The sequence below is a fragment of the Amblyomma mixtum genome, chromosome 6 (genome assembly GCF_055824585.1).
Source record: "Amblyomma mixtum isolate Tamu chromosome 6, ASM5582458v1, whole genome shotgun sequence".
NCBI classification, from domain to species: domain Eukaryota; kingdom Metazoa; phylum Arthropoda; class Arachnida; order Ixodida; family Ixodidae; genus Amblyomma; species Amblyomma mixtum.
The window spans coordinates 133,578,342-133,599,611 of NC_143017.1; the positions used below are offsets into that span (position 1 = coordinate 133,578,342).

The 21,270-nt window shown below is 50.8% G+C and overlaps 1 protein-coding gene across 5 annotated transcripts in view; it reads left to right on the forward strand.

The window, feature by feature from the left end:
• The window catches only part of rols (zinc-RING finger and ankyrin repeat domain-containing protein rolling pebbles), a 282,854-nt gene that overhangs the window by 19,344 nt on the left and 242,240 nt on the right, over window positions 1-21,270 (forward strand). For 2 of the 5 annotated variants that reach the window (XM_089549204.1, XM_089549210.1), the window contains exon 1: window positions 10,553-10,751. The exons of the other annotated variants lie outside the window; for them this stretch is intronic. The gene's annotated coding sequence lies outside the window, so the exon portion shown is untranslated. Of the gene's footprint in view, window positions 1-10,552; window positions 10,752-21,270 lie in introns of those variants that run through there. 5 annotated transcript variants of the gene reach the window in all.

Sequence of the window (21,270 nt, forward strand, 5' to 3'; positions counted from 1 at the left end):
GGCACGGGTGCGCGCACTGTTTTGCTTCCGAGTGAAACCATGGCGGAATTCTTTTCCTTCGGAGGCGGTCACGCCGGCAGCGCCCGGCAAAATGCAGCCGGAGACGCTTCAGAACCCCGGGAGGCCCTAGTAAAACACATACCGCATCCTCTCGCTTGTAGCGTGCGCTGCCTAAGGCAGACTTCCTGATGTTGTACTTTGCTTGGATGTTTGTACGCTATGTAGCACTTCAGCGCACATTTCAGTTGATCTCCTGGCTTTTTAGTTTGTGTTTCTGTAATTACGCTATCTCTCTGATGAAGAACCATTAGTAGCAAGCACAACCACGTGTTTCGTCGCAAGTGTTTCGGGTGTATCGCAAAATAGTTAACGTGTATGAACAGCTGCACATCGTGAGCGCTGGCACAATATCATCATCAGCCTGACTACGCCCACTGCAGGGCAAAGGCCTCTGCCATGTCTCTCCAATTAACCCTGTCCTTCGCCAGCTGCACCCATGTCCCCACAAACTTCTCATTCTCATCTGCCCACCTAAGTTTCTGCCGCTCCCTGCTATGCTTGCCTTCTCTTGGAATCCACACCGTTACCCTTGAAGACCAGCGGTTAACTCCCCTTCGTATTACATTCCCTGCCCAAGCCCACTTCTTCCTCTTGATTTCAACTAGCATGTCATTAACCCGCGCTTGTTGCCTCACCCACTCCACCTTAACCTTATAGCCTTAGGTTTCACATGCCGTGCCCGAGAGTCAGCCACGCTCCCTACTCTCTCGTGAGCCTCTTTTTTGGCCTTTCTGGCAATAATATGGTACCAAATGCTTGAGCTAATTAATTAATTTCACAAAAGATGCTGTTGTTGCTGTGAATGCCACAACCTTCCCGCGCGCAATGTCCTCAGATAGCTGCCATTTACCCAGCGATGTGGCCTTAATTTGTCCAAAATGATTGAATGCTTTCGAGACAATTCTCAAGTCTCAATTCAATTTTAAAAATCTTTTCGAATGTGCGAGAACTAGAATTGCTCCAAGGTATCTTAGTCTTCAAATATATTTAGTCATTTTACGGATTTACGAGGAAGGCCATTTTGAATATGACTTAGGACTCATCGATGCCCCTCGTATGATCTTTTGAGTGTCAGTGTGGCTTGAGTACGTGTACGCTACTCCAGTAATACTTCATCATAGTCATCCGTATTCATCTGCCTTGAAATTATACATGTTCCTCTATGCTTGCTATAAACGTTCATTTTCAGCAAGCCACAATGCTAGACGCGCTTCAACCGCAATCGCCTTTAAAGTAAGAAGCAACCTCATTATTAACCCAAATTTCAATCTTTTAACGGAGTGTCCTAGAGTACCTGTTAGTCGGTCATGTGTGTCTTTTACTTTGCATGAACGTATTTGCATTTGTTGAACATGACTCGTAATTTCGCAATTGCCTGGCTAATTCACTTGGTTAGCGTTGCGAATAGGTATCTTTGGAACAAGAACAACACCTGACGTGCTTTATATGCACTTATGCTTTATATGCACTGGGTGTGGATGAACTAACAGTTCATCCACACCCACATCAAACCCCCTACTTAATACGGACCTTTTGGTTTCACCAATGATATTTTATAAATAAATAGATGCTCATCCACTGGAGTGCGGCAAAATGAGCAGGGTGCAAATACTCCTGGCACGCACGAAATGATAACACTAACGCAGCCTGGCGCTGAGTGAATGTATCTCTCAAAAAAGCGTTAACTTTTTGATTTTTACTCTGCTTCTCTTCTTGTCCAGATCACGTAAATCCAATTCTTTTCCTTGCAGAAAACCAAACTAACTCACCGTCTCATCAGCCGCTGGCCGCGCGTGCCGTTCTTGTACAGCATGTCGGCGATGCAGAGGGCGCTACATGCGTATAAACACGGCACGATGCGGCACCTAACTCCCGCGAGAAGCGCGCTGCACCAAAACCGTTGTTCTGGCTTCCACCGGTCGCGCTCTCGTTTTTCCGTTTCTCACCCGCCCCCTTCCAGCAGGGGCGAAAGCAACGAGAAGAAGACGAGAGGGTCTCCCCCCCCCCCCCGCCGCCACCACCACCACCATCCGAGAGTCGAGACAGCAGCGGGCGCTGTCTGCTTGAAGCCACCACCGCTGACGAAATTGCTCTCCTCGGCCGCCTAACGAGTTTTGATCCCACTTTCCATTCCACAAAGGCCCGCTGCCCCCGAGCCTCCTCTACCTTATACTTTCCGGTTATTTCGCTCCTCTGGTTACTTCTTTCTCGTTTTAGTTTGCGTCTCTTGTTTCCCCTCGACGAGACTTTGTTGTCTTGGGTGCCTGGGCGGCCGCGCGCGCAACGAGCTCCGTGCGGAGGCCTAATGATGGCCGCCCGAGAAACAAAAAATGGCGGCTGCCTCTGCAATTTGGCCCACCTAGGATCCCGAACGAGGTGTGCTCACCCCGGCAACGCGCCCTCTCGAAGAGCAGGCCGCTGGGCTCCAGGCCGCTCAGCGTCGCGACGACTCTCTAAAAAAGTGAGCATCCAGCTAAAAACACATAAAGCATACGCGCCCGGAGACCATTCATTTTTCTCATGTACTTCTTTTTTTCCTTCTTTCTCTCTTGCTTTCTATTAAGCCACTGCGCGTCGTGGGCGATGATAGCTGGTCCCTCGGCGTCGGAGAAAGTTTTCTTCGCGAGACCGTTCCGGTTCCTTCAGCAAGCGCGGGTGCGCCGTCGAGTAAGCACTGCGACGGCCGTTATTTCTCACGGGTGCAGCTCCGTGGCTTTGCGCGGAAAAATCGAGAGAAGCGGAGATTGTTTTGCTGCCTGCACTTTGGTCATTGCTCTTCCCTCTGTCTCTCTCTCTCTCTTTTTTTTTTTTGTCGGTGTTTGGTTAAACTCGAGAGCTTAACCTGTCCCGGCTCTTGAGAAGGCGTCACACGTAGGCTGCACATTAGGGGGTGCTTATTTATAGGCGATATTTATCATTCCCACCGAGTGCGAAGAAACGCCAACGTAGACTGTGGGAGTTGTTATAGGCGTCTCGGTGGGGAGGTTATTATATATACTCAGTTACTCACCACCTTGATACAGACAGGGTTTAGTATCTTAATATTCCTTAACCACAACATCTGCCTTATACTACGCGCAGCTTTAGCCGTCGGCCATTGTTGGCGCTTGGCTTTTAGCGCTAACATTAGTTTGCCGACAAATATGAAGCTGGTAGCATATGTCCCGTTATTAGCGGGTGCCCGAAAAAACTCGTTGTGTCGAACTGGGCGGTCACTCACATATGAACTGTGCGTTTCCTTGGAGAAACGTTTTCGCTATGTTATGTGTTTATTGACATAGCACGTTTTCCTCAACTGTAACTCCATTACGGGGTGAGTGTTTGGAGGGAAGAGTTCTTCCTTCGATGGCACGCCACAACAAAGTGATGCGGCTGACGAGGTACCACGTGAGTTCCATTGATATCTTTCAGAACTAAGTGCGAGTGCAATTCAGTGTGTTTTTTAAGCTCAATATATTGCCCCTATGCTTTAACGACGACGATCGTGATTTGACTTCAAAAGTGCAAGCCCAACTTGGCCAAAGAGCGCCATAGATGTCGCAATTTTGGTCTGCACAAGGTGAAGTCGAAGGCCTATTTTCCAAGCGTTTCACCTCAGAAAAGCCGAGCGCCAGGCCAGGAGAAAGCTTGTACTGACTGGATCCCATGTCCTGCAATACACCGTATCAAGTACGGCGCACACCATACAAAGCCCCGGCGACGGTTAAAAACACGCCATGCGTACATGAAATAAAAACCGCCCTACAATTGGCTTCTATTATTTTGTGACGTTCCACCAAGCGCAGGTGTGAGCTAGGACTAAATACGCTAACTAAAACTAAGCACGTCGTGCGCATAAATTAAGTCGGTTTCGTTCGTTACCTCGTGTACGCTTGGTTAGCTCACAAGCGGTCGTGCATCTGTACGGCTGAGCGGACCTGGGTGTGTGCCGCGAAGACTGCGAGATCGGCCGGAAACGAGCCAGTCCATTTAACCTCCGCAAGTCGGCGGCGGGAGCAGTGGCTAGCAATCGGTTCGAGACTGCCGTAGTCCCGTCGAGATCGCGACAAAGAGCGACCTTCCGTCGTCGCCGGTTCAAGCAGGGCCGGAGGTCGGCGCTCCCTGCTCGAAAACGACCTGGCCACGCCAGTCGCCGCCCCGCGCGGCCCACGCATCGGCCGATGCACGGCAACGATACACAGCCGGACTGGCCGGGCGGCAGGAAGTCGGCGCCGCCGCCACTTTCTTCGTTTTCTCTTTGCGACCGGAAGATGTCGCTCACCGACTGGCACAGTTGGCCACTCCGGCAGTGGCTGCCTTCGAAGTGAGAGCGGTCAACGACTACACGGACGGAGAGAGTGAAATTGGAGTAGCGAAAGTGCCGAGGTCCATTTCTTCTTCGACGACCTGGGCGTGCACGGTGGTGGCGACGTGATAACGCCGCCACCAGGCCTCGAGTCTGACTGGCTGAGCCCAGCGACCACAAAAAGCTCGATGTGTGCTCTGTTCGACGCCGGGAGGGGATGCGTGACGACAGACGCCTATACCCTTTCCTTCACAAAACGAAACGTTCCTCAGCGCGACGTTCTGTGACCTGCCTTCCCTTATAAAAATGTTCTATATACTGTCTGTAGACTTCTTGTAGACCCTATTACCTTCATATAGATACTTCCTTTTGTCTATTTGTAGTCTGTATACTTTCTACAGAAAAAAGTATACCAAAAGTGTACGGCCATAAATCTATACATTGTCTATAGACTATATAGAGGACTCGTATTGCCTACAGGCTACAATATAGAATTTGTCTGTAGAATGTCTATAGACCATACGAATCCTCTAGACAGTCTATATAGACGGAGTCTATGGCTGTCTAAAGGATTCGTATTGCCTGTAGACTACAATATAGAATTTCATTTCATTTCATTTATTTTACCCTCAGGGCTTTCGCATTACAGAGGGGGTCTATGGATTTGTCTATGGATTGCCTACAGACTTTATAGAAAAAGTCTATGAACAATCTATAGACTGCCTAAAAAATTTTTTTAAGTGTTCAGCGCCGAAGATTCATAAACAGCGCCTTCTTCTTTGAATCTGAAGCCCTCACGAGATAGCTCCTTGCTCAGCGTTCGAAGCCGGGGCACGTCGTGCCGAAGCACAACGTCGACCCGCCTCTCGTCGAGTGACTGCCGCAGCGGTATCAACGGGCCGCCCCGGCACACGCCGGCAGTGCAGACACGTGCCGATGGCCTCCGCCGCCACCTCCAAGCGTGGGAGGACGACTGGGACGCCGTGCCTCCGGGCCTCGACCGCCGCCGGTGTGAGTGAACGCACGCGGCGAGGTGCCGCCGTTGGCTTCCCTCCGAGGCAGCGACCTGCTGGTCTCGTGCCTCGGCTCTTCCCCTTCCTCGGCTGCCAACTCGTTTCCTCCTCGGAGACGACTCCTTCGTCTTCGCTGCACGCCGACGCCATGTAGGAGCTAGAAAGCGAAGCAGTGCATTTGTATCTACACTGCTGCTTCACGTACGGGGCGCAACGGAGACAGTTTAGAGAATGCTTAAGAGCGAGTGAAATGAACTTTGACGGGCATGTGTTGCGGACGGCAGATAGCCGACGAACTATTGGAGTGACAGACTGGATATATAGTAATGAAAGGGAACCTAACCGCTGGTGGAAGAGAGTTGGGTACCTGCAGAGGGGAAATTACGAAATGCGTTTTGATAGGGCTGCAGCGAGCGGCTGGCGCCGGGTAGAACTAATTGCACATCAGCGGTATGGTCCTTGGCTCATCAGTGTGTGCAACCTGGTCGAAGGCAGTGATCCTGATCATGGTGGTTCGTGGTGCATGCTGGCGGTAGTTGCAGTGACGCAAGAGAACAATCCCACTTCGTCGGCAATGGTCTGCAGGACAATCCAGACGGCTAAGATGCGGCATGTGTATACCGAAAGCAGAAAGAGAATGGAAAACAAAATTTTCACGGCTCGAGAAATTATTGTGATAGCAGTGATGGAAGACTTGCACAAGTGGATTGCGATTGGTCCTGAACTTTTCTGATCGCTTTCCTCTTCCCTCTTCACAATCACGAAGGGCACCAGCTCGCAATGCGCTCGAAGGTCAACAGCTGTTTGCCTTATGCCGGCTCAAGGAGCTTCAGCACCTTCTCTCGACCCTGGGACGTCGGCGTGATCCATGCAGTGAAGAGGTCTGCGCTTTCGCCTATCCTTGAGGCAAGAATAAACTATGATTCTCATGGTGTTCATATTGGCGACGCTGGGACGCCGGGTGCACATTATGCAAAAATACATTTGTCATAGAATTATTTAAAACACGTATTGTGGGCAGTGCAGTAAGACTAGATCCACGCATATCGTCTGCTTTGGTTGCAGGCTTCTCCACTAAACACACTTCAGAGCAGTGTGAGGATCCACTCTTTAGGGTCTATGCGATTCATTTGACAACGTTTTGTCTTCGAACCACACCTACGCACCGCAATGTTTATCTTCAAATCGAGCTCTCCGCCTTTACTTTCATTATCGTATTATTTGTCTCAGGTGTTCATGACAACACAGTGTAAGTATTGAACGGGTTTATGTACTGTCCTCAGACGGTGCTTCGGGGCCACTTTAAGGTTTTCTCTCTCTTCATCTTCAAACATTTGAATAAAAGTCGGTTCAAAATATGTGCCGCGTTTCCGGCGCTCATCTTTCAATTGCGGTAATGTCAGCGCGCCGACCTCGGTATAAACTATCGGAGATGAAAATAACCATCGACCGCAGCCTGATGCCGAACAACGTCTGCACAGCTCTCGAATCCAACCCCTTCGGTTAAACGACGCGGAAGGAGCGTAACCCGGACAGCTGACCATCCCGAAAATACGACGAGGCCGGCCCACTTCGGGATATTGATCGCGGCACGCTGCTTCCACTGCACTTCGCTTAACCGGCGGTTCGAATATCGACCCAATATTTGCCGGCTCTCCAGCTGGACATTGAGCGAGTGCACTCGAACGTCGACCACACTCGACTGCGCGCGCGGAGTTCAAGGCCGAGACACTCGACGACGCCAGGGGAAAGAAAGAGAGGACATCGTCGGGGTAGGGAGAGGCTGTGGCCTCTGGAAGCGCGTCCGGACTAAAGTACCCCCGAGCGACGGAGCCCAATTCGGTAGCCCCTGAGCCTGGGGTAGTGGAGCCGCTCCTTAAATGCGATTGCGAAAATCGTCCCGCAATTATATGCCCCGGCTAAGCTTCTCCGTCACGCCGACCGGCGAATGCAGCTATGGCGACGGATCGGGGGACATCGCTTTTATTCTTTCTAGTTTTTTTGCGCCTGCCTCAGCCGTTCGTTCATCTCCTGTCGAAGTAATAAGTGTCACCATGCAGCCTGCATGATGCGCAGTGGTTTCCTTCTCCAGACTTGACGGATCATTTGTATGCCCTATTAAGGGCGAATTTCGATGTGCCGAATACGTTTTATTTCGGATGTTTAGCAAGTGCGAATGCAGAACTGACCGAGGTTATTAAAAACGAGTTCTGCAGCAGACATGCAGAAGCACAAGAAAAGGGCTGCATGAAGGATAAGATGTGTTCGTGCCCTCCATTTCTAGCTGAGTGGAGGGTTTGCATGTCTACACAATGAAGATGATCATGTACCGCAGGCACAGATATTCGAGCACAGTGAATGACTCTTGTCTTTGATTTCTTGAAATACTCCTTCTAATTCATTCCTTCTTTCTTTAATGTGGCTCTTGTTTAGCTGGTCCTTCCCCCTGACGTAACAATGATTTAAGCAAGTTTCTTCTTCGCCATCTTAGAATGCTACAATTTATCTCATGCTAAGCATTAAGGATCAGCTCAGCTTGCCGTTTGATAGCTATATGCGCTCTTCGAGCTGTCTATAAGTTCAGTGTGCGTGGCTTCTTCAGTTTTTTCTTCTTTCTCCCAACCTCAGTTATATTGCATAAACACTTTCGTATTTTCGTGCCAGTCATTATTCTGCAAATCTTGCTCTTAAGCATAACAAAGGAAAGATCTGCGTCATCAAATGCGTGCCGAATAATGCAACGTATAGCTGCGGTGTGAACTAAAAGGTAAAGAGACAACTATCAGCTGCTGCACTGCTCCCGATGGCACTTTTTAGAGATGACATTCCTCTCTGAAAGATTATACGCAGAAGCACTTTTGTTTTTCGTTTTGAAGTTTGCGTCAGGTAGCATTTGAAATTCCGAACAGTTATCAAATATTCTATGCGATAGACATTGATAGTACGTTTTAATCCAAGTATTTAGTGCGGTAGAGTATTGATTCATTATGCCGCTATTACTCCTTCAGCAGTATTACTCAGCAGTGCTGGTCATTGTGAATGTTAAATGCACAACCAATACTCCTAATCCAGATTTTTGGCCTCACATCTGACCCCCTGTACATTTTTGTTTTGCGTAGTTCACAGCCATAGCACCACAAGTGCTATTAAATGTTGTGAATTAAGGTTTAGTTTCATGTACGTGTTCCAATAAGTACTCTGTGCATTGTTCCACCACTACATAGCCAGTCAACCTTCTACAGGATTTTAGTTGTGCGCAGATGCTTCGCTGCATTATTGTTGTCACGATCACTAAGGTACCTTGAGCCTTCACTTGTTGCTGACACGTTTGCTGCCCAGCTAAGCACTTACATTTACTCCTAACCGCCATCAAATGTGTTGGAGGCTATACAAATCAGGTTTACCCTCTCCATTATAATTTTTTTGCTTCATTGGAATAAGGAACTCGATGTTCGTCGCCTGTTTTCAGCTACGTTCGATTCAGTTCAGATTTAGGAAAGTCATTAATCGCAGGAGCGCACCCTAACATAACACCACTTTTCCACTCGTAGATGAATGCACACTAGCCATAGCAGTAAGCTTATGATTTTTGCCAAATGATATATAGAGCGGGGGTTCTTCGGAGCTAACATAATTTATATCTGTATGATCTGCTCTGTTTTTCTATATTGTTTTCACAGTAGTGTACAGTCCGTCCCAGTATTTCTTACCTCTAGCCTCTGTGGCTGGAAACTGAATTTTTAACCTCCTCAGCAGTGATTTACAACATTATTCAGCTGTTTCAGCAATTATTGGGGCCATCAGCACATTCATTTTTGAAATATTTATTGTGCTGAAGTTTTTGAAGCCAACATTATTCATCTAACACGGAACTCATGCACAGGATTTATGAAACTAATAGTGAGGTGTTTAAAGACGCACTTTTTTTTTTTATTCGAGCTGTTTGCCATCAGGCATATGAAAAAGGAAAGAAAGTTATAAAAAGGAGACGCACTTCTTTTCTGAGCCGATCCTTTCTACGCTTTCAGCTTTAGCATGTGCTGCTTGGAATTAGTGGGATATGGTGCATTATGCTTTCGATTGATGGCCTCAGAGTACAAGTTCAGATATTTCCCAGTGCACAAACAGGAAGCACCTGACTAGCTTCGAGACGCACCACATGAATTACCGTCTCTGCCTTTTCTTTGTGATTTTTTTTTTGTTTTCACGCATCGACAAGCCAACCAGTGTACAGTGAATTCAGTGGACAGTGCAAACGATGCGTAGCAACGGTGTACGCTCTCATAACGCGACACCTAATCAAACAGTTCCGTAATAAGCCTGTATGAAAAACGTAACAGCGTGGAAATAATATGCACCTAGAGCCGTATTATAAATTCCCGTAGGCAGGCTTTCCAACATATCACAGTTTACAGCTAAGATGGCGGTGCTCTCGCACGAATTGCCGCAAAACCTGCAAGACGAGCGCCTGGGAGGTGGACTGAAATTACGTAACGCATATTGTGAGCATCACGGACAAACCGCGTGCTCGAGCGTTGTGAATGCTCGAACCGCATGGTCGGCCATCATGTTCGAGACAACTGAGATTTGTGGGAAAGCCCGCTTGCGGCATTGCGCAATAAGGTCAGCTGTAGGCGGACTTGTTTTGCGCAAACGGCCACTACGTTTTACTTCCGGGCCTAGTTTTGCTAATAAATTGCACGAAAACGGCATACGCTGTGATTTTTGGAGTTGAACAATAAAAACCAAACTGAAGTTTGGAGCGGGAACTTTTCTTTCTACAGAGACATGAAGTGCAATAAAACATGGAACGACTTCTGCTGAATACTGATAGGCAAGCTGTCAGTTAATTTTTTTTTCCAGTTTAATCGGTGGTAAGAATTTCAGTCTTAAAAAAAAAACAGGAGAGGTACTTCGCAGGTTTCCGATTCTCTCGCATTATCATTGTCGCAGCTGTGATTCGACCATTTATCATGATGAGAAGCGGTGAAAGGTCTTCCCCCTAGAAATCGCGCGCAGCAAGTACCGCGTAAAGACACTACGGGCGCCTCGGCAGTGACGTGTCGTTTCACGTAAAGTCGACGTCACCACGGCGTTGGCCTCCGCGAGTAGGCGTCTGCGGCGCACCGCCCACGGTCGGGCTCAGTGGCGGCCTCCTGCGGCGGCGCTCGCAACGAGCGACTCATTCGGCCGGTGGTCGTATCGCGCGGTGGATGTATCCGTGTGCCGCTCTGCTGTGCTCTCGGCTCGGTGAGGAGTGAAGAAGGACGCGTCTCTCGCCCCGCGTGCCAAGCCACGCTGTGCCCGCCTCCTTCGTCGGCGCATGTGGCGCGCCTGTTCGGACCCTTGGATTACTACTCTGGATACCTGACATGACCGACGGAGGCAGGAAGGTGAGTGTTTTCGAAGTGTGTCGTTGTGATTTCGTGTCCTACTGCACATCGTGTACAGTAAAGGCACATATTTCGCGCGTTTTGAAACTTGCCTTCAGCTGAAAGTTCTCGCGTTTCTCCTGGGGCGCAGCGACCCGAAGTTGAAGTGTTCTCACTGGTTTCTTTCCGATCTTTTTTGTTTGGCGTGTTTGGGACTGGCGGTTTTTATCGTACGCATGGTTCCTAACCGTGTTTCTTTTTTTTTAGTTGTTTGGTGTTGACAGCGCTGTTTCATGAGTTGGTTTATAGATAGCTATGTTGGTTTCATTGCCGTCAGGCCAGAAATATTGGTTTTGGTAGTTTGATTTTGACATCGCAGTTTCATGAGTTGGTTTATAGGTATCCATGCTGGTTTCATTGTCGTCAAGTCAGAAATATTGGCTTCAACGCTGATCTAAGATGAGCATAGAATTCCACCTTTCCACGGAAGCTTCGTCTGGCGCGCGTTTCGTAGATGTTTCGTCAAGTCATTCGTGTGTTGTTTCGGTATTCGCGCCCTGGTGAAAGACCGTGAGGGTTTTCACCTGAGTATTTCCGAATGTAAAGGTCACTTCGCTTTCCTTTTCTTTTCCTTTTTCTGATGAAATGAACATTCTGTAAGACAGCATCGTTGTAAAGCGTGATGTCCTCCGAGTCCCGTACAGAAGCCACCTTTGATTACGGATCGCGACTCCGCGTCATCTGCTTCCCGCTGTTTGAGCGATTGCTGTTTATCGTCCTTCAGTGCATATGTGCTGACACTTCCATGAGCCGCGACCTTTAAAGCATACTGCACTTGTTGGCATGGATTAAAGTAAAATTTAAAGCATGAAATTTGTTCAACGAGGTTGCAGAGGAAGAAGCGTTAACTGCAGCATCTGCAGTGTTTTTAGTTTCTTTTCATGCCGCGTCGTTTTCAGGCCCCTCACAGTCTCTCTCTCTCTCTCTCTCTCTCTATATATATATATATATATATATATATATATATCTTCTTGTGGGCTTGTTTATTCGCTGCCACACACGACGTACTACATATATTGCCGTGCATTTCCCATTCCTAAATAAGTGCCTCGCTGCGCGGAGTCCGCAGGGGAAATACATACGCGCAACAGCGCTTGGCCTTCTTTCTGGTGAAATGTCCGTTTGAAATTTGAAATCAGTTACGTTCCCCGTCGACCTCACCCCAGGTCACCATCAGTGTGGGGCAGGAGCAGACCAACAGGGGGCATTCCCACTCTTCAAGGTTTCAGACGCGCACAATCAGGTGGCAGGTTCCCACGTCTCCTGGTCGCCGCGGAGGCTCACCCATGCACGCGCTCGAGTCCATTCATGTGACAGGTCCGCGCATTCATCCAGCGTTCACGCGGGCATCGCCGCTGTCTCCCGAACGTCGCATTTGTCGGCGCTGGAGTTCGGATGAGCATGATGGATGGAGCTCTCGAATCCGACCGGCCAGACATCTGCGAAGCGCAGCGGCTCCGAGAGCTCGTTGCCGCCGCCTCCTGCTGCTGCGTATGTGCGTATTATATAATCCGCACTGCATGCCGGTGCCTCGGGCGAGTAGCTCAAACATGGCTCTGCGGGGGCCCTTCCGCCCACCATGTGTGTTCGGCGGCGTCTGCGTTTTGCGGCAGCGCTGCTTCCGCCGGTTCGTTTGCCACAGACTGCCTCGTTGCCGAAAGCGATGCTCTGGTGGTAAACGTTGCCCTCCTTCGGTGACACCGGATTATTACTGTCGGACGCCGCTCTCCCTGTTGGGTAATTTGCCGGAGTGTGTTTCAGTCCGACTCGTCTTCTCCTCTCGTATAATCTCGTCATTTTTTGCCCTTTATTTTTGCTTTTTTCCTAGTCGCGTAATCATTCCTTGCCGCTCTGCCCCCGATGTCGTCATTCTTTTTCGGTGGTGTGGCTCGCTTTTGTTTCACAACGCGTTCAAGTGCTTCGTATCTCTGCCTTGCAGCATTCCTATTTATTTGTAGGGAGTGAAAGACGTGGTGTCATACGTTGCTTTTCGTCAGTGCGGTTAACTGATCACTACTATCAGCTTGTTTTGATTGTTGAGAACTGTCGCGTTAAGTGATAAACTCTCTTTGCCACACTTTTCCGCGTGACTGGTCATGACCTTGGACGCGTAAGCTCCTTCTCGCGCTTTTGATTTTGTTTGGGCGTTTTCGGACGGGAAAGGGATCAGTGATGCCCAGATCGCAAGTAACATGGCAAGATCGCAAGAGATTCTGCGGATTAGAACTTTAGCGCGCTAAATTCAAAGGTCGATGCGGCCTTACCGGGCACATTCGAAGGACAAACGCGTAGTTTTTCTCGAGCGCCACCGCATTTCCAGTTTGCTCTGATTGTTTGTTTGCTAAACTTCACCCCATAAATCGCTGATTCCGACGACTGGTACCGTGGGAGACGAAAATATGTTTCCTAGGCAGCATGTCGACGAAGGCAGGGTGAATCCGCAATGGAGCAGCGGGTTCGGCAGGCGAAATTTTGCGAGAACCACAAAAATACGAAAAATCTGCTGCCGAAGCAAGCTCGAATCACCACGGCGATTCGCATATGAAACAAGCATGAGCGTCTGCATGAAATCGGGCGTCAAATAACTTCTCTCTCTCTCTCTCTTTTTTTTTTTTTTTACAGCCCGCTCAATTTCGTATGCGGGGTAGGTCGGATTCCCTCTCTGATATCAAGTCTTTCTACCGCTTCAAGGTCACCGGTTCGTACCGTTAGACAAAATTCTAAAAACGCTTGATGAGGCCGGTCGCGCTTAACGCAGCTTCTTTTTGAAAATAAAAATAAATAAACACGGCCTAAAAAAGGCCGTCCTTTCAACATCGATCTCAAGTAACTTGGATAGCAAGGAAGTCGGTTCCAACGGTAACCCCCTTCTTCGGGCTTTCAGGCATATTGCCAAAGAAGCAGGCGAATGACGAAAACGAAGTTCTTATACGAACCCGGCGTCTATTGATGCGGTTATGAGAGGCACAGGACCTGTGAAAAGAGGCGTGAAATCGTGCACTCAGTGCCGAGAGTCGCTGCGCTGCGGCGCAAGGCCCTTTTCTCATCAGGCGGCTAAATTGAGCGAAGTGTCGGAGCGAAAAAGGAAATCAGAATTCATAGTGAAACAAGGCAAAAATAGAGATCCGTTCGGCGGATTGCTTTCCCTACGACTGGATAGAAGCTGCAAGGAGGGTTTTTCGTGCAGACTGTGTTGGAAAAATCATCACGCCTGTCACATTGTTCTCGCCAGCGCGCACTTTCTGCCGTTTGCTCCCGTTTCGCCGGGTCGGGTCGGCAGAAAATATTTCGTCCAAACCGCGACCAAAAAAGAAATGCCTTTCTCTGTGGAAGTATTCGCATTTGCAGCTTGGCATTCTTTTTGTGTCTCTCGGTCTTTGGTGACCAGCTGCTCTCAGAAAGCAAATAGCGCCTAGATTCGCTTCGTTTTAGGAAGCCCAGTAGTACGGATGAAAGCGCTATCACATGCGAATTCTCTACGCGTGGAATGCTCTCCTTCCAAATGGCTTATGGATGTAAATATTTGTACGGATGTCACCTTTTAGAAATCAGAATTTGGTCCATATATTCGTATTTTTCTCACAGCTTTGCTGTAGAAGCCAATTCTCTCCTTTGACTCCATCTCGCAACACCTCGCAGCGGAGCATAAGGAACGAGCGCGAGGTTGACGGCTTCCACAACTGCGGTCCTCTCATGTCCTCATGAGCAAACCACTCACACCTAGAAGCTATCGCCTCGTTCCCGTAACTTCCACTCAGCTTTGTGCCACGCCAAACTCAGGACCCTTGAAACGTCTACCGTGCTTCACAAAAGTTCTCGGCACTAGCTCTTGGCCTGCAGGGAGGATCAGTGCCCCTAAATCCTCCCTATCACAATGGTGCACGCAGGCAAAGTCGTTGACCGTAGGCCCGTGAGAAGGGGCTTGGAGGTGTTAAAAAAACAAGGTATCTCCTTTCGTTCTGTGGTGCAAGGTTTCTTCGCATGCACTCTGCCATTGCTGCGTGCACCTGGGTCGGATTAGTGTTTTCGGAGAAACCAGTTTCACTCGGAGCTACAACCGACACCACGTAGGCTGTTGCTAGAACCTTCTCTTCGATTCCTTCGTTCATTTCTGGTTCCAAACTTTGACATCCTTCTCCGCTGGACGTTCAGCAGAACTAATTGGAAGGTGGGGACAAATGTGCGTGAATGAGGTGCAGAGGGGAGGGAATAGGGAGGCCCATCCGTGATGGGTGTTCGAGGCCGTGCCGGGGGCAGAGACGTGTGTTGCGTCATCGTGGAACAGTCTACCAAATTACTACGCAATTAGTACCTGATTAGGTCTTCCGCCCCGAGGCTGAATCTTCATGGCATCGCGACACCACTTCATAATCAGCCTCCGCGTCGTACAAGATGGCCTCCGGTGTGTCCACGTCCGCCACGTGTCCTGAGTTTGCGCGACGACTTTACGCATCAAACGCATCATCAACTAGCCGGCATCCAGCCGTTGATTGCGAACTGGATACCAGATAAATGAACAAGGAGGAATCGTAGAAAGCCAGTCGCAGTGGCACAATACCTGATCTGACGGTGCTGCACAGCGGGCCATTGATTTGAGAACATTGTACCCATTTCTCCTCCCTGAACTGAGATCGTTTTGTTCATTCACCAGTTGCCGGCAACCAGCTTCTCTCCGTTCGCTTCGTCAAAACTTGCAGCTCCGAAAAAAAAAAAGGACACAAAAAAAGCGGGAATTCCTCGACTTTTGTTCACTTCGTCAGAACTTGCAGTTCCAGAAAAAAAAGTACAAAAAAAAAGAGAATTCCTTCGCTTCTATCTCTCCCCTTTACACAAAACGATTCTCGTGGTCGAAGCGTTGCGCATCCCAGCGGAAGACGCTTCGCTCGCTTCTCGGGGAACCAAAGGGGTGCCGCTCCTCCGGCGTGGTGGAGGAAAAGGGTGTCCGGATGTGAGGGGTCGCTGTGCAACCTCCTCGGCTCTCCTTCCATAGGAACCCTCCGTCCCCGCCCCATCTGATGGCTGCCATCGCTTCTTTCTTCGCTTTCTCGCTTATGTATGCCTTCTTCGAGATTGTGTTTCCTTCCGCGTAAGATGGAGCCTCTGTTGATTTAACATAAAACCGCAGCCGCTCCCGCGTAGCGCTGCGCGCCAGGTCGTTGACAGCTCCGGACCATAGACTCTGGCGGCTGGGCAGCCGCCTGTGCGCATCGGGGGTGCGCCTGCGCGCATATATTTCGGCTCGTTTGCTTGATAACGAGAGCGTTCCCCCCTCGCACATGTTGTCCGTGGCGTTGTTTCTTGCGCAGCCTATAGTTTAGTTTTGCTCGTGCCTCGTACGGCGTTGTGGAGCTTAGCGCTTTTGCTGCTTTCTCCGCAGTACATGCAAAAGGGGGAAGCGTTACTACCGCAGATAGCCTTCACTTTATTCCAGTTTCTTTTTCCCGGCCCTCTTCGTTCTAACCTTGGATTTCAAGTCTTGCTTGTAACAGCTTGTTCATCCGGCCTATCGTGCGCATGCTTAAACCTTGAGTCCACGCGATTCACCGCTGCTGCTTATGGCTGCGCGTCACGGAGGGCTCGTAACCCATACGCAGAATTCTCCAACGCACTTCGATCTAGCGCGAAGAACGTATCCGTGCCGGCACTCAACGTGTCTGAGCATTCCGTCGCCTTACCCTATAATCAGCGGCGCACTTTCCCTCGCTCGAAGTCACGCCGTCTGTTGTACAACAACGTGTCCTACGGCGCAAAAACAGCTTTTCCCCCTCTCCTCTTCATCCGTGTCACTAAATGCGCCCGTGATAAGAAAAAAAAAGAAAATGAGCGAGACAGCAGCGTAACCCTATACGTGGCATCCCGTGTTACGCTCCGGCGGCCCATGGTGGCGGCGGCGGCGCGCCTGTTGAATGGCAGCCAATGCCGTTCGCCTCGGACGAGCCTTTCGTCACGCTCATCGGTCCCAAACGAGCCGCTGATGCAACCGACCTGAGCGAGGAAGCTGCAGGCGACCGCCGCTTCCCTCGCGCTGGGAAGAGAACACCGGCTGAGAGAGAGAGGGAGGGGTGAGGGAGGGAAGGAGATAGACGCGGCCGGCGCGTTGTTGTTATTCAATTGCGATAAGGCGCGGCCCCCACAATAAACTGTCGGCGGCAGAGTTCAGTTTCCCGCCGCGGTAGCGGACGCGCACGCCGCGCCCGTATGCGAGTCGCGTACCGGATTCGAGCTTTGCAGACCGCGACGTTCGTGTTGCCCGGAAAAGGAGGAAGACAAAGCTAAAGAACTGAATAAAAACCAACAGCGGGGAGAGAGAGGGGGACCTGGCTAATGACCAGTAACTATCGCGCCTCCCTCCCTCCGCCACCCCAGCGCCGCTTCCTCTTTGGTGATATTTATCTGCTTGCTCGTCTGTGTGTTTCGCCTGTGTGTGTTGACCTTTCTTATTGCTGTTTCGGTTGTTTTTTGATGGCGCTTTGTCTGGGACGCTAGGCGGCGGCCCTTACTCTGAGGCCGCACGTGTGTTAAACGGCTGCGAGAGCCACGTGTTTGTTAATCGTCGCTGTCTTCTAGCGTGCGCCCTGATGTGATTTTTTTTTTTTTTTACGCTGTGCCGTTTGATGCGCGCAGCGTGTGTCAAGCCCTTTTCAGTTTTCCAACAGCTGTGTAAGCTACAGTGTCGCTCGCTGCTCTGGTGGCTCAAGTGAAAAAAGAAAAGGATAGAAGTTGTGGGTTTCTAAGTGGACACAGGCCACCACCCACCGCGGGTTCGAGCTTCGCGCGAGCCAAGGGCCCCGATCAGCCGTCACCACACACCACTGGGACACCGATGCGGCGCACTCAACCTCCGCTGGGAGGAGAGCGATTCGCCGCAAAGAAATAGGCCTCCAAGTTCACAAAGGAGACGTTTATTCACGTCGTCCTTCAGCAGTACACACACACTCAATCGTCACCCCGTCCCGGGGGCGCGCGAGGAGCAAGGCTCCGCTGCGCGCACGAAGCGACTCGAGCAATGCGCGCCGCTAACACGCCGCTGCAGGAGAATGTCCCCGCGGCAGTGCTGTGATCTCTCTCTCGTGTCGACCGTTGGGCCGGTTGCGAGAGAGAGTGGGCAATAAACGCAAGGTACGCCTGTCAGAGGTCGCTGGACCCCGCTGGACAGGCTCGAGCCGCTGCAGGTCAGAGGACACGTGCGGGCGAGCTCGAGTAAGCACTGGTCCGAGCGGCAAAGCCGGCACGGACAAACAGTAGCGTACGCACCTTACGCTGTCTCGGAGGGATCTCTCTCCCTGTGGGCCCCGCTCGGACGGTCGCGCGGCGCGCGGCCGCCCAAAGCGGGGTCCCGAATTCCCGCCAAAAAGCGCCAATGGCAAAGGCCCTTGGGGAGCCGGGGCGGAGCTGTGGCTAAATGACAGTGATTAGTCACCCAGCCGCCTCTCCACCGCCTGAGGCGGGGGCAAGGGAAAGAGGAGAAACAACGCGGGCGGCCGGCACAGCCGCGCAAAGGCGACGGCGCAAAGCCAGGATTCCCACAAAGTGTAAACATAAACGTGCGGACTCGGGCCTTAACTATCTTGTTGGAAATTCAATTAACTCTTTCGATGCTTGGGGCGAGGCGTCGTGTTAATTACAAAGTACATCAAGTTACGTTTCCGTTAGAGCCATCAAAATCCGAGACTACGTTCCTTCGCATCTGCTTCCTCGCATCGCGGGCTTAATATATGGTCGACGCTGCGCAGACTTCCATATACGCTGCCCCAACCTCCGCTTCTGGTTCGCGACCCCGCACCGCTGGTGCAGCCTTCTTTCCGGTGTTTTTGTCTAAATTATTTCTCCTAGCTCTCTCCATGGGGGCACGGCCAGCGCTAATCTCGCGCGCGTTCCGCGGGACGGGTCAATTGTTTCGGTGTCGGCGCGGCCCGCTTCCCGTGGTCTACGACGCGTGTCGACCTTCGTGCACAGTTAGCGCGTCGGGATCGCCAGCAGCGCTGGCTCGCTCGCTGGAACCGCCACGTTCTCCCAGACACTGCTCGACCTTTGATCGGGACGGCGCGGTGCTGGGAAGGGAGGCCATTGTCCGCGCGGCGCTAAATGGATTTCGCGTTATCTGAGGCGTTCGAGGAGGAAGAATGTTTCTTGCGTCGCGTTTCCTAAATTGGCTTTTTGGCTTGTAACTTCTTTTTTCTAGGTGCGTATATGCTGACCGTAGCTCTCTGTCAGCACCGGACAAAAGGCGTTGTTCTTGAGTGTGTCGCGCTGAGAGCGTGTTGTAAAGAAATATATAAAGAAAAGCAGAAAGCCGGGGGCGAACACAAACACGTACGAGCCCAATCGTTCTCAGTGCTGAAGTGTTCGCGTCGTTAAGCAAATGTTTTAATGGCGTGACAGCTGTGAGAAGCGCTCGACTGCTTTCGTCTTGAAAGCAACGCCCGCTGAGACCCGCGATCATGTTTGAAAAGGCCAGAAGCCATGATTCATTTTCAGAATCGAGAACTGCTTGAAAATTGCAGTCGCTAGTGGCTGAGGGCGTTGTGGAAGAGTAAGAGAGGAAGAATTGCACCTCTTGCCTTCTAGTACTGCGTATAAGGTCGCTCGCCTAGAAAGATCGCTGTTTTGCGTGTCCAAGGAGGAAAAGGACAGTATGAAATTAGCATTCTAGTGCTCATTCAGGAATCACTATTATAGTTTCCGGGTGGTTCGTCTGCGGGCTTCTGCAGCACTAACGGATTGAGATACTCAGTAGGAAGCAGCGCAACCAGCCAGTGCTTCAGAATTTTTATTTTTTTCAGGCTTCGAAGCACCGCAGGGGCAGAGAGGCAGCATCTTCCGAAAACAATAAGAAATCGACGTTGAACCTGGTTTCTCTATGAAGACGCCACCGTTACAACACACTCTTTCGTCCGAGTACAGAAGCTCCAGCACAAATAGGCGCAGGCCATCGCCCAGGCTAGACCGCGGGCCGCTTTCAGGGGAGAAAGGCAGCTATTATACTATAGTTGTTGGACGTCCGGCGATGGGTAGTGCCGACCAATCGGGGAAATGCTTCTTCCTCCACTGAGTGCCTTTCGCTGTTCCCTCCTCGCGCGTCCACTCCCGGGCCGTGTCCTTTTTGCTCTCTTACATTCCTATCCTCCGCAGGCAGTCATCACCATTCTGAGGCTGTTGCGTGTCCATCCGGTGGAGAAGCGCACTATATACGCGTTCAGAGCTGTTCTCCGAGTTTTTTTTTTTTTTCTGTATTGTTCTCTCTGTGCGATGCGTTGGGATTTACGTGCTTTCGGTGCGCTGTATGGCTCTCCTGATGGGCCACTCAGCTTGCTCAGTTGTGTTCGGTCAGTTCCCCCGTTAGCTTTTGTTAGAGGGGCTCGAGTATAGCAATACCGCCTCAGGGCTTTTCCTCGCGATTTCGTCTCACTCGTTTTTGCACTTGACTGTTCGTAGCTTCTGTTTCTGTATGGTTCCGGACAATGAAACATGCGAATAAGCATCTCTCTCCGTTTTCGAAATTATAGGTTGTTTTAAAGGTGCGCTCGTTGAAACCATCGTCTCCCGAGGACAGGAATTTTAAGAACAGCTAATTGGCTAGACTGACTGCGTGAGAATGCACCAGCCTGAAGCGCCGTTCCAATTTCAGCTGTCAGCGGGAGGTACTGTACGCTTCCAAGCCGAGTTGATTTCAGCCAGAAACTTAAACTGCCAAAGAACGCATACGCTGCATCGTCCTCGACATGTGTGTGTTACTTCTTGGTCATCGTTTCTCTCTGCTGCTGTTTTTAATTGACGCGTACGCGAGCGCAGTCCTAATAAAAAGCAGAGCCTTCGGTTCCCGGGGTGCGTATACTGGCGAATTCATTTCCGAGAAATTTAATACCGCCAGCTTAGATGGGCCTTCGATTCGCCTCACTTCTTGCTAGAAGCAGACAAGACAGCGGAAACTGATGCCTGGAGCATAAAATGAAACAAAAAAAAAAGCTGACGCAGCGTAGCCCTACGTTTTCTTTGCGCGTCCTTGCTCGAGCGTACCTGATATCTCGGTTCTTTGTTCGTACGTGCGCGAAGCGAGGAGTAATCTCGACCCGTCGCTATGTTGCGCGGGTTTTCGGGCAACGAGGTCGTGGCTGCGTTTTCACCTAAAGCTCGCTGCTTCCTCCCTCCACCAGGCGGCGGTGCCTCTCCAAGTGACCCTACCGGGAGGAGGCGTCACAGTGAGGCACCTCCACCGGGCTTATTCCATTGACACTCCCGAGGGGCCGCGCAACGGGTCTCTCTCCATCGGCGCCTCCGTGAGGGCGCAGAAAAGGCGGCTTCAGCTTTGGCTTCGGCTTCGCCTTATTAACTGCCGCCGCCACCGCGCACTCGGCAGCAGCGCCTACTCGCTGCGCGCGCTTTTAATCTGCGCCTCCGCTCGGGCTGACAGGTAATTCGTTGCGCGCGCGCTCCCAGAAGTGCGTACGGAGGCCCTGCCTTCCATGGACCCCGGTAACTG